The sequence below is a fragment of the Nannobrachium achirus genome (assembly GCF_963921795.1).
Source record: "Nannobrachium achirus genome assembly, chromosome: 10".
In the NCBI taxonomy this organism is placed as follows: Eukaryota; Metazoa; Chordata; class Actinopteri; order Myctophiformes; family Myctophidae; genus Nannobrachium; species Nannobrachium achirus.
Window position 1 is genome coordinate 47446857 of NC_137819.1, and position 13467 is coordinate 47460323.

Sequence of the window (13467 nt, forward strand, 5' to 3'; positions counted from 1 at the left end):
ATTCTTGGCCGATACCGATGTTTAAAATAACAATTTAGCCGATAGCCGATACTGATACCAATATTAGTTTATTTTGGTTTTGGTGTTTTTTTCCCCCCCTTTTGGGCCAGGGAAACAAATAAATCAACAAAATAAGAAATAACTGTTCAGAATCTACTCTCTTGGTAGACTGCAGATAACCAACACAGCCAGCGCAAAATGTATGCTTATCAACAGATAAATATCGGCTAATGTCAGCTTTATTTGCCGATACCGATATTGACCGATAATGCAAACATCGGCCGATACCGATGTGTGGCCGATATATCGGTGCATCCCTACTTGGAACGGACCCTGCTCTTTAACCACTTGAACCCTAGCATCCCTATTCTGGACCCACCATAACAAACAATACTTTGCTAAATGTCCCTGGGGGACCCCAGTCAACACATGATATAGGATTTTAAGTGGTTAACATTTCTCGTTGAGGATGTAATTGGGATCAATTCACTTTAACCTTTCATTTTGACTAGATGTATTTTTGAATTGTATTTTTTACACTAGTCTCACTAGTTTCATCTGTGTAGTAAAATCTCTTGTATTGTCATAGCGTTTTGTCACCCCACGATCCTTTGTTTTGATTTATCCTGTTGTCTCCTAGTCGGTCTAAAACGGGGTAATCACAGAATCCTATTGCTTCATTTATACTCCGAACAATGCTGTTGTGCGCTGATTGTAGATCGGCAGTTTTGCATTTACGTTTCAATTATTTTAATCATTGCTGGAATGCCCGTGCACTGGAAGATTCAGACCCCTAGTCTGGTTACCCCTGTGCTATTCGATCATCTATTTTCAGCGCACACACCATCATACAGCGAAGTCTAAGTCAGGCTTCACCTTTATCTACATAAGCCAATGTTTTACATTGTGAATGTGGCACAATGCCTGTTCCCATACACAGTACATCCTTTTCTACAGTATCACAGTATGCCAAAGCCCTACTTGTATTCTTGTTAGTTTGAATTTCACCGTTTGATCAACATTTCAATTGCGTTTGATCAACATTTCAATTGTTTAATTTATAATTTAATAGGCGAGGAAGTTGGATTATAGTCAACACTGAAGAAAAAAAAAAAAAAAAGAAAAGATTACATTCAAAATGTACGCTGATGCCGTCCCACTTGTTCCAAATAACCCTGTCTTTTATAATGTTTTCACATCAGCCATGTCAACGGTTTGTGTTATTGCATTTCATTCAGAAAATATTACAGTGAATAAAGTTTAATCAGTCTTACAAGTCCCTTTTGTGATCAGTGAACAACATTCAATAACGTTAACAGTCACATTGAATAATTAATGGTGATTGTTAATTTGTAAATATAGCATCAAAATCAGCTCACATTTTTATATTCGCTATTCAAAAATAGCTGATCTACACTGTTCAGCGATGAGCTTGTAGATCTTTAAGTTTGGAAGAATACAAATAATTTAGATGTTCAAAACAAATCTTCTCTTGGGACCCTGCACATTGCACAAACACATAGCAGTGCACAGCCAATTTGTATTTCAATTTTGGGGGTGAGAGAACGTGGATTGTTTCAGACTGCAGTATTTCAACTGCATCATGTGACACTTCCCCTCGACGGTCTTATAAGCCCAGGGCCCCTACTGGCTACACACTTCTGACTGATGCCAGTACCCTTTCCTACATGCCTCCTTCGACAGGCCTCACGCTGTATCGTAGGGCATTCACCAAATATTCGAATATCAAAGTCACAATTCGATGTTGTTCACCAAAGTCGAATATTCGCTTTTTTATTTTATTTATTTTTTTCTCTTTAAAAAAGATAGTTTATAAAGCTTGGCTAGATAGTAAGTCATAAGAATGAGTTGTCGATGCCCCTGGTGTATGAATTTGTTAATACTCTATACCAGGGCTTCTCAAACCTTTTTAGGCCGTGATCCCCAAAGTAAACATATTTGAACTGGGGACCCCCACCCTGACAAGCACTTGGAATTGTAGGTATTAATGTGACTCGGTTCCATAAGGCTATTTTCACAATGTTTGCCTCTGGCTTACTTAATATTTGACAGTTTGGCCAGTCCTGTTGAATATTCGACTATTCGAATACTTTGAGGTCGAAGAATTCGAATACCAAAAAATCACTATTCGTGAATGTCCTACTGTATTGATCATTTTACTTTTTCACTTTTTATTGTACATTTGATCACTATAACGCAAACAGTACAAACTCACTCAGGTCAGTCTTATTCAGATTTCTCATATTCCAATTGTTCATTAAGGGCCTTCCAAAGTGTGCAGCCCCTGGGTAGGCAACCGGGGGCGTGGCGGAGGCCTGCACTCAGGAGCGCACTTTTCTAGTTTACCTTCATTGTTTAAAATAAAAATATTTTCTAAGCAAAATAATTACAAACGAAAGAAAACCAATCACAAGGTAAATTAACTTTTACATCTTTATTAACGCATCTTACAGTCAAGCCAAAGAGTGAACTACATTAAGTGATACGTATTCACATTATTTCCTAACAGGGGTTTACAGCATATCGTGTTTGTAAGCATAATTGTTAACAAAAACAAAGAAAAAAGGAAATGTAAAATAGAAACCAAAGCTTACGCATATACTTTACAACAAATGTGAACATGGACAAGGAGCTTAGCAGTGGATCTGTAGTACGTAGTCTTAACTTATACTTTGTTGCACACCATGTCGCACAGCAAAAATGATCCGTTTAACGGAAAAAGCGTTGAAAATACCTTTTTTTCTTTCTTCAGAAAATACACCATTTGTGTCGTGCGACACGGGTGTGACAAAGTACACATTTGTCATTAAAACCAGCGACATTAAAAGACTCACCATAAAAGGAATGACGGCAATTTCAGTTTTGGCATGGTGTGGTTATAAAAATGAGAAACTCAAGAGCCTGAACTCGAATTACACAAATTAAGGGGGAGGTTTGAGTTTACAGGACTGTGCAGCGCTGCCTTTGCCAAGAGAGACTTTGGTCACTTCACTTCTCCATCATGGCTTACAATGACAGAAAAATTACAAAAACAAAAAAACAATGACTGATGAGGAACATAAACAGTCAACCGGAGTGTCCTGGAAACTGTTTGCTTGACTAAAATAAAGGGAAATGGTTTGTATTTCTCAAACGTAGGAAAATGTAAAGAACCTAGGGATGATTGTCAGTGTTTCTCTTTCTTAAACGAACAATAAGCAGGATAAAATACAACATGGTTTTAAAGTTGACCAAGTTCCAGGACCACCCCTACATTCATAGGAGGTAGATAATGATGACATATGACATGAATAATACGCCCGTCTCATGGGAGTCGAGCTTTATAAGAAAATGTGGATTTCTAGTGCATACATTTGTGGAACATTTAAGGCCAAAAATGCTAAGACGACAAGCAGTACCTCACGTGTGGTTCTAAAGCTATATTAAGACAAAGGGGCGGGCGGGTGTGGGGGTGTGTGTGCGTGGACACAGTGGGACAGGGAAGCAGATATAGCCCTTTCATGGCAATACCTGAGTCAACAGTCACATTGAAGGTGTCACTGGAAGGTTGGTGTACGTCAACAGCCTCAAACCCAACTTTTTTTTGTCTTTAGACTAAATGTATGCAGGAAAAAAAACAACACGTATAAACTATGTGGCTGCGACTGAGACATTCAGATTAGATCAATTATGTTTGACAATTGCATAAATGGCATGTAATCATTTGGCCACAAGATATAACGTCCTCCATTAAATCTGATAATGGTGTTTAAACGACTTGAATAACATTTGAGCAGTCATGGCAAAATGCACAGCCTGTAGTGACATTCAAACCTCCGTTAGGGGGGGAAATTAACTTATTGGACAATAATGAAGTACGCTAAAGAAAGAATAAATGAAAAAAGTCAATGCAGCATATAACAGGCTTATGAGGTACTTCATGAATATATATATAGATATATATCTTTACCTTTTAGAAAAGCTTTTCAAAATCATATCATTCCTTATAGTTCCTACTGATAGCATAAAATACCTCGTCTTTTAGGTCTTTCTTTTTTTTTTTTTTACTTTGCCCGACCTCAAATGGGCTATTTCTTTTAGACTGCTTTGAAAAGTGCAAAACACAAATACTGATCCTTCTATGCAGCATCTACACTCAAGGTTGCATGATAATTAAAGTGGAAATTCTTTTATGTGGCGCTGTACAGTTGACCAATCCCACATATTGAAATATATCAAGGACTGACAACCCAACATGTCAGGGGAGCTGGAAGAGATCCAAAGAAAAGGCACACATAAAGACGATGACATACTGGATGTTTTCAACTCAAAACAAGCCAAGAATTTTAAATTAATTGCCACACAACCTCATTATGTACCTTTCATTCTGTGTAGCCCACAGCGTTTATACAAAGTATGTCCAAATTTGTATATTCCCTTTGTAAATTAATAGCTTGCAAAAACACAACTCAACCTCATAATTGTTATTGGATTTGATTAATCATGGTATGGAGTTCTTTCAGGGTAAAGTAAAAAAAAAAAAAAAAAAAAAAAGTATTGCAGTAAAGGGTAACGTGGCAGAGCTTTGATCACTTGCAGTGGCTGTATCCGGTAATAAACACAACTATCACTATTAATTAATTGATGATTACTAATGTTCTGGTAGAAAGAAAAGCTAGTGCCAAAGTCTACAATAAAAAATAAAGTATCTCTTAGAAAGACCTGCCCTGCTCTTGGTTACATTGGAACCTAAATGAGGTCAAGCCATTTAGACCGGGTACACATTATTGCCTATTATTATTTTATTATGCTTTAACTATTAAAAAATAGCAGATCTACAAGCTCACACAAGCTTGTAGATCTGCCATTTTTGAAAAATCGTGAACATTTGAATTTTGACCCGATTCTATAAGGTTTTTTTGAAAAACACGTTTCAGCGTCAGTGGTTCTCAAACTCTTTCATGTCAAGGACCCCTAGAATTATATGTATTTGGCTGCCGACCCCCCAGAAGCAAATATTTGAGTTACAAACGTGATTTTTCAAAAATAGCAGATCTACAAGCTCGCAGCGCAGCACTCAGTGCCACGCTGCGAGCTTGTATATCTGCTATTTTTCAATAGTTAAAGCATTCAATAATTCTAGGCCTAAATGAGGTTAATTTACCCTCCTGCAAACTGTTGTCCTTTTGACCTCAAGTCCATTGTTCACCGACAGTGTCCTCAAGCTGTTGCAGGACAAACCAGTGTAACGTACGGGAAAATCCCAGTTGTCCGACGCCCAGTTGTCTGACGCCCAGTTGTCCGACGCCCAGAGTGGACTAAGAGGGGCAAAGGTACGAACGGGCTCTCCTACCGTACTGATGAGCAATACAATGGTTATATGTCACAGTTATTGTCCACGACATTGCAAGCGGCGCGAAGGCCAGCGGACCTTGGGCCAGGGCCGCGCGGCCGGCGGAGCACTGCGCTAGTTACGAAGCCGTGGTGAATGCAATAGTTATATTTATGCCCAGGCCATGAAGATCGCGTGCTTTACAGTCTGTTGGAAAGGCTCAGTACGGTAGGAGAGCCCGTTCGTACATTTGCCCCTGTTAGTCCACTTCGCAGTCGCCGGGCGTCGGACAACTGGGCGTCGGACAACTGGGACTAGCCCTAACGTACTGCCAGTCAGCCACCAATCACAAAACTATTGCTGTACTTACAAACATTTCACCTGAACCAGTCTCAATTCCTTTACCTCAACATTCCACTACACCACGTGACAGGGCTCCAGAACAATATATATATTAAATATAAAATGAATCATACACATGCAATATATTGAAATTGTTTTTCACAATATGAGGCAGTTCTTTGGCGATATTATTAGCTGCTTTGAATTTAACTATCAGTCCATTTTTTAAGCAAGTATGTATTGGCCAGGAAACGGATCGTAATAGTCGTTTTTTTTATGACAATGCTTTACTTTTGGAGGTGAAATTAAAAACAAACTGCGACCGAAAGAAATCATTCTGTAACCAGACGTCATCACCTGGAACCCCATCACAAAATTACAGAAATTCATCAATATATCCAATCCAGTCTATCAATATATACAATCCAGACTATAGTTTAGGTAGCTACTTAGGATTCAGCTGAGTGTCATTGTATTTGTACATTACGGTGTTTTGAAAAACTTGAGACATAAGCTCCAATTACAAAATTTGGTCCCATAAAATGTTACAAACTAAATGAAAGCCAACAGGTTTTTAAATGTTTTCCACTGTAGTGGCTAAAGAAAACGAATAAAAATGCACACACAGTATTGACTTATTTGGTCGCTACAATTGAGCTTTATCCCCGTCATAAAGAGGGCTAATACAACTGCAAACACTGAGACCTTCCTGAGGTAGTTTTTCCCAAGTTGGTAAATAAACAACCAAGTCCTTCCGAAGAACCAAACGCTTTCAGTATGTTACAAAATGCCCTAAGTTTGGTGTAGAGAGAAAAAGGTGGGGGAGTAGTATAGAACCCTGGGGAACTCCTGTCAACTAAGTATATGGTTTAAGTGGTTCAGGACATCAGACATCAAGGAAAGGACATCAAAAGAATGCAATTGCATACCTGGTAGGATTCAAAACCAGTAGTAGCAGCAGCCAGGGTTCTATTTGAATTTGTACTTTATACCTTGGGGAAGTAGCCATATCATTTTCTAAAGTCTAAAACGTGCTTCTTGGACTGTTCTGCTGTAGCCATAGAAGAGAGCGTACGCCTCTGGAAGTGCTTTGAGTTGGACCCAGTTAGAAAGAAGGCCAAGAGAAAAAAAATGTAATTGAATCTACCAGCAATATCATTAGTCACCAGACAGATAATTATCAAGTGTAGGTTTAAGGAGCTCTGAATGAGTTATATTTCTTCTTTTATGTACAGCGTTAAATAAAGTCGTTCTTTTTGCATTCTGAGATTTCTTTCTTCTGCGCAAACAAATCATGAATGACAACTACCTGTCAGTTAATACGAATTGTACAAATGTTTAGTGTTTGAATTTAACATGAATACAATTGTTGCAATTCTTTTTATGGCTTAAATGCACATACATCTAAGGCACCAACCTGCTCTCAATGAGGAGGTCGGTGCCTTCCATGGTTTGCTCTGCTGTCGGTGTGTGTGTGTGTGTGTGTGTGTGTGTGTGTGTGTGTGTGTGTGTGTGTGTGTGTGTGTGTGTGTGTGTGTGTGTGTGTGTGTGTGTGTGTGTGTGTGTGTGTGTGTGTGTGTGTGTGTGCGCGCGCGAGCGAATGGATGAATGTAATGCACAACGTATCATCATTTATCATTTATGTAGCGAGAGACATAAGTCAGCTTCAGTTTCTTTAGTTTTAGGAAAAGGAAATTGGCATAAAAGCTGAATAAGAAAAAGAAAATGCAATCAAATAAAACTATGCCAGATGAGAGGAAAATACAAGGATAATTACCAGGAAATCATAGGTAGCAGGGCCTGTTAAAGCCAACAGTGTTAATGAAATCATTGACATCCTCGACAAAACCTACTTGGCAGTATCATCAGGAAAGGAAGAAAGGAAGATGTTCATCACCTATGATTTTGAAATGTGGGCACAAGTGAACAAATGCACCCAAGGGATGAATGCCCAAAGACGTTTCGTCCCGAGTTGTGTCATTTCATGACTTTTCTGAAGGTCTACATAATAGCCTGAATTAACCACTTAAGCCCTATTTACAATCTTCAAAATTCAACAAGCTTGTAGATATGCCATTTTTACCTATGATAATACCTAAAATAGGGCCGTCAGGTTGAAAGTGGTTAATTTACAAGGTCAAAGACAAAAGCTGGAGAAAAACAAAGATCAAACTACACAGCAACCATCATATATACATACAGCTCTTATAGTACAGCTTCACACACGTTGACTAAAGAGAAAAGCAGACCATTCTTTGCACCAGTGTGAAACTTTGTCTCCTAAAGTGTAGTGGCCAGTATGCAGAGAACCATCTAAAAAAAAAGTAGATCAAAATACGTTGGATATCAAATGATAACGAAATGACAATGCATTGGTGTACTCCATTTAGCCCAATGTGTTGGCTAGAAGAAAAGAAAAACTGAAATATAACACTAAAGATGGCCAAATCCAATCCACTGCCCATGTTGATAAAACAAAAACGGTTTGAACAACAGTTTAGTCCCAGGTAAATTATCTATATCATTTTAAACACACAGGCGTCACATACATTTATCTTTACATTTTGATCTAAGAAAATATTACTTTTTTTTATTAATGTGTAGGCTTTCAGGGAGATTGGAAAAGTAAAAGGAACGATAGAGAGAAATATATATAATGCTCTGGACTAGTTTGTTCCATTTAAAATGTTGACTTACGTTCTCATTACATAAGAATAATGGTGTGAACAGGCCACACCAAGGAAGAACGTTTGCTCTGGCCAGAATACGTTTACGCTATTGCTGCAGGTGGGTGCCAAAATAAAACTATAGGGATAGTTCATCCCCCAAATTACCTTTTTTATATCGATTGGAGTACTTGAATTCATGGATATTTGTTGCATTCCTAAGCCAGTAATTTGATAAGGAACAAAGCAGGCTCTTTGTGTTACCATAGGGAACCGCTGCTGGTCAGTGGTCACCAAATTATTGGTTTAGGAATGCAACAAAAACAAAGAAATTCAAGTCTCCATGGGGTGAGTAACTGATAGAAAAAAGCAATTATTTTGGGTGACCTATGCCTTTAAGTTCAATCTGTCTACAATATAAGATATGCTTAGTTTGACAAACCAGCCCGCTCCACTTAAAGGGATATTCCACTTTCAACAGGGAGCAGTGAAAGGGCCTCTCTCCACATACACACCCATTGTAACTTCAAACTTCATTTTAACCATGATAGATTCATTAAAAGCAGGCAGTGTTTTTTCGATAACTTTTTTCATTTTAAAATAAATGAAAAATGTTATCGAAAACACTGCCTGCTCACGTATTAGGAGGGTAGTATGAGCCACCAGAAAAAATAATGGGTGTTTTTAATGAATCTATCATGGTTAAAATTAAGTTTGAAGTTACAATGGGTGTGTGGGGAGAGGGCCTGGTAACATTTACATCAAATATCTAAATATTCAATCAAGCTAATTAAAAACTGTTCAGGGTATTCATAAAAGCCTGATTAGATGATAAAATTACCAAAAGTTTTTTTGAAAGTGAAATCTCCCTTTAACTTAGTTTCGGTCATTTCACAAAATAAGGGACAAGAGACGAACTGATGTGACATTTGCTGAGACAAAATAACTCATAGGTGGACTAGAATGACAGTTACGACAAAATAAAAATGGTCGTTTCTAAAATGACCTGAAATGCATGGGGTAACACTAATCTCGATGTGAAGCAATGACACATTCATCCATGCTGGTGTATATATGTATATACACAGCTCCCTGTGGCAACAATCCACTTATCCACAGACTTCTCCATTTAGCTCACAATAACAACATATTTAGAGCACAGCCACAGACGCAAAGGAAAAGCTTCTACTAAATCTGATATGTAGCTAGTTTTACGTGACACAATCATGATGCTCTAGTCAAATTTTCAACATCGCCGTCTTGAGCAATGAAATAGCATACATACTTCTTTCAGAACACTTCTCTTGTCCTTACTCACAACTTTGGCATTGTATCTAAAACAAGCAGTGGGATAATAGAAATATGAACTTCCACAACTACTCACTCCTGCACAATACCTGTCAGTTTCGTTTGTTTCGCAAAAAAGCACCATTCTGATCTCATGACCACACTAAGAAAACAGCCAACAACCACCTACTGGAAATTTCACTGCATCAAAAAAGGCATGAGACTATTTCTGAATTAATCTGCTGCATGCTTTATTGGCTGGGTAGAATCCCTCTTGATTACCCACATGAACCCTGGGGGTCCCAATTTTGAAAATGGCAAATCTTATCCATCGCCCATTTTCAGTGAGAGTGATTTGATGTAGAGGGAAAAAAGGAGACGGAAAGTACAGGGTTTAAGTGGTTAATTTGTGTGGCTATGTGAATTAGATTCCATTCATCCCACTGGCTTTGCAGGTGACGGAATCTCTGCATTCTTTCTAACCAAGCATCATCATCTCATTCTTTCACGTTCCTTTGTAACAAAAAAGGGATGCTGTCCATCTACAATCTGGTGAACACTAGACTCGCAATTCGGCACCAAAGGTTATTTTCATTTTAGTGCAAAACTATATACTTTTTCTTACAGGAAAAGCAATGCCATTCATGTCTGGTATTGTAAGGTGCCGTTTAGGTATTGTATAGGTAAATCACAAGGAGTAACGATAAACGAGAGCAAACCACATCCGTTAAAAGGGATATCTCATTCAATTTTGGCGAAAATTAAGCTAGCTGCTACGTTTGGTCTCAAGGAATGCGAAGACGACGAGAAATTGACTAAATGCGGATTTTATTTTCTAAAGCCTTAGTCATACTTATAATTCCTCAATGTATGAGCATTCACTTGTTTGAGGACTGGTGTCCCACAGGTTTCAAGGTGGACATCGACTATCAGCCTCCCACTGCGGTTACTGTGTGCATACTGAGCAGCACCATCATGGCCATGGCTGAGAACTAACATTTATGACCATAAGTATGACCAGATGTACGCCAAGAGGGCCTTCGTCCACACTCGCGCTGCAATACCAATGTACGATGGAGTATACATTAAGCACGATATTCCCCACTGAAGAACCACTACATACAACAATGCACATTACTTTATCCCTTTGAGTGACAAGCTGAATAATGGAAGAGTGAAGATTATGGAACTACATGGCAGCATTCAATAGGCCAACATGCACACAGGAGACCAGGACATTCACATTGTGAAGCACAGAGCAGATGACGGGCCTCTATTAGCGTCACCACAAAACGGCATCAACTGCCGCCATCTAATTCAAACTAGTTTCAGGGGATTCAAAAGAAAATAGAATATAATTGCGGGATATGGAAACAACCCATATAACAAAACAAGTCTTATATTCCCTAGTAATGGAACATTCATTCAGATTTAATACACATTTTCTAATCCGTTTTAGTTTTTGACTTATGATTTTACGATTGTTTTTAATAACAGCCCACCTGGCAGCATTATCGGGTTACATCATCTTGTCTGTCTCCAGAGTATGCAATGATGGCACTCTACAATGATTCACACTAGAAGCAGACAAAACATGTCAGAAATAAAAAGATGTCAAAAACGACAGCTGTTCCAAAAGTAATAAAGGGACAAAGCTATGTATAAAACTGTACAAATTAAACTTTTACTTATCCCCAACAAGTAATTTGGTTGTTACAGCCAAAATTGAGTTTTAATATGTTACCTTAACATAAAACTATTGCAAGAATTTGGTCACGCAGCTCAGTGTCCCAACCGGAAAAAAGCACTCTGGCATTCTATATGTGGGGGATACCGATGGATGGATGACGCTTTACAGGACAACTACATGATTCAAGAAAGCAGGTTCACCAACATGCATACCGAGTGTTTTAAAACCTTGAGTGTCAACGCAAGAATCAAATTATGCCAACGAGATACTGTAGATAGCAGGGGTAATTATAAGGAAATGGCCAGCGGTTTGATGTTACCATAACACTTAAACAGGTAACAAGAGGTAGAACACACAGCCACTTCCACACAATTACACCAGTGTTAATACGCCTCCAGCCTCCTTGCTTTGATTGAGACCAAAAACTAAAAATATATAGAATTCTTATACCAACTATCTCCGATGAAAAGTGCACCCAATTTTTTACACGTTGATTTTACAATTGAGACCAGCACCATTAAAAACATCAAGTATGTGATTTTCAGAATGCCCCTCGAACACAGTTAAGTCTGATCTCTAGTTACTTTTACAGCTAATGGGGAACAAAAAAGGTTGTCGGGGGAGAAAATGATCATCGAAACGCTTGTGCGACTTTTACCATGTTTAGGGTAAATCAGAAGCCTCTTGCACCAGTTCGCTAAGGATTTACGGTGGCTTAGCAGTGAAAAACGTTTAGCACCCATAATAATAAAGACGTCCTTATTGTGCTTCCATTTCTTTTGAATGTTCTTTTGAATGTACATCTTGTAAAAAGTTTGTAATCTTGTTTGGCTATGAAAGATTGTTTAAAAGAACAAAAACAAAAAGGATATACCCAACTCTTGTGCTATCATATCGACAACAATACATACATAAAATCCTGCGCCATCACAAAGGCATAAGGATACTGACAAGCACTTAGAAACACTGTTAAAATGCTTTAAAAAAAAAAAAAGGAAAAAAGAAAAGAAATCTAATTAGATATCTCTATAAATGACCTAAATTCATGAGATACCCCACTGCTAAATCTCAGTTAAAAATGATGCATAGTTATAAAATATAGATTTACTCCCCCCCACCCTGTTAATCAAGACTATATCGCCAGGTTAACTTGTAATAAGTAGTAAAAGGTGTGATGGGATACTATACAAAAATGTCTAATTATTAGTAAAACTTCAGCGACAGTGTTGGAAGGCAGTAAAATATTTGCATTTAATTCTGTCTGTTAGTTTGGACTACATATGGGCCAGTCGTTTTAAAATGCCTCTACAATAACACTCTCAAAAGCTTATTCAAAATATACCTTATTCTCCAACAACGTTAAGCTATAACGATCCACCCAACGTAATTTGCATAAGCTTCTTTCTGCGAGACAGAAGGTGCTCTGAATTCAATTTAACAGAACTCGCCATTATTGAGTCCCAAACCAAACGTTACAGGCCTCATATACTGTAGTGAATAGACAGGCTAACATCTAGCCCTGACAAACAGTCATGAGAACTACTTCGCTGCTATATTGAAAACACAAGAGGAATGAAAAAAAAAAAAAAAAACTATCAAAACAAAACAGGACTAGGGGGTTAATAGGTATGGAGAAAAACAAATCACAAAAACGTAAATGTATATACATGCATATTCGTAAAAACATGATTAAAATTAAAATTAAGAGGAACTCTTACAAGAGATTTCATAACGGTTCCCCTACGTAGATTTCTATGACTTGTATCATCTCATTCTCAACAAGGCTCAGAGTACAATAAAAATGTCGGGCGCCAGTCCCGATTGTCTTTCCCCCCAGCAGCAAGGGAATTAGGTTACTGATGTGACATATTCGTGTTAGCTAGACAGGAAAGTTGAAAACAAACGTTTTGCTTTCGGTTCAATCTCTTCAATATTAAAAGCCCTCTTCCTCTAGCCTAAAGTAAGTTAGTATAAAAATTTGTATAACAAATCTGATTTAAAAAAAAATGAAAAACGTATTTTTGTCATCACCAGATTTCGCATTAAAAATGTGTTGGTCACCAGTGTCTGAGGACAAATACTGAAACTGAAGAGAGAGAAAAAAAAAGGAATGCAGGCTGATTAATTAATGGTCGTACATCGAAATGACA

The 13467-nt window shown here is 38.0% G+C and overlaps 1 protein-coding gene across 1 annotated transcript in view; it reads left to right on the forward strand.

Moving 5' to 3' along the window:
- sem1 (SEM1 26S proteasome subunit) overlaps positions 1-13467 on the forward strand; it is a 239031-nt gene that overhangs the window by 123477 nt on the left and 102087 nt on the right. The window lies entirely within an intron of this gene.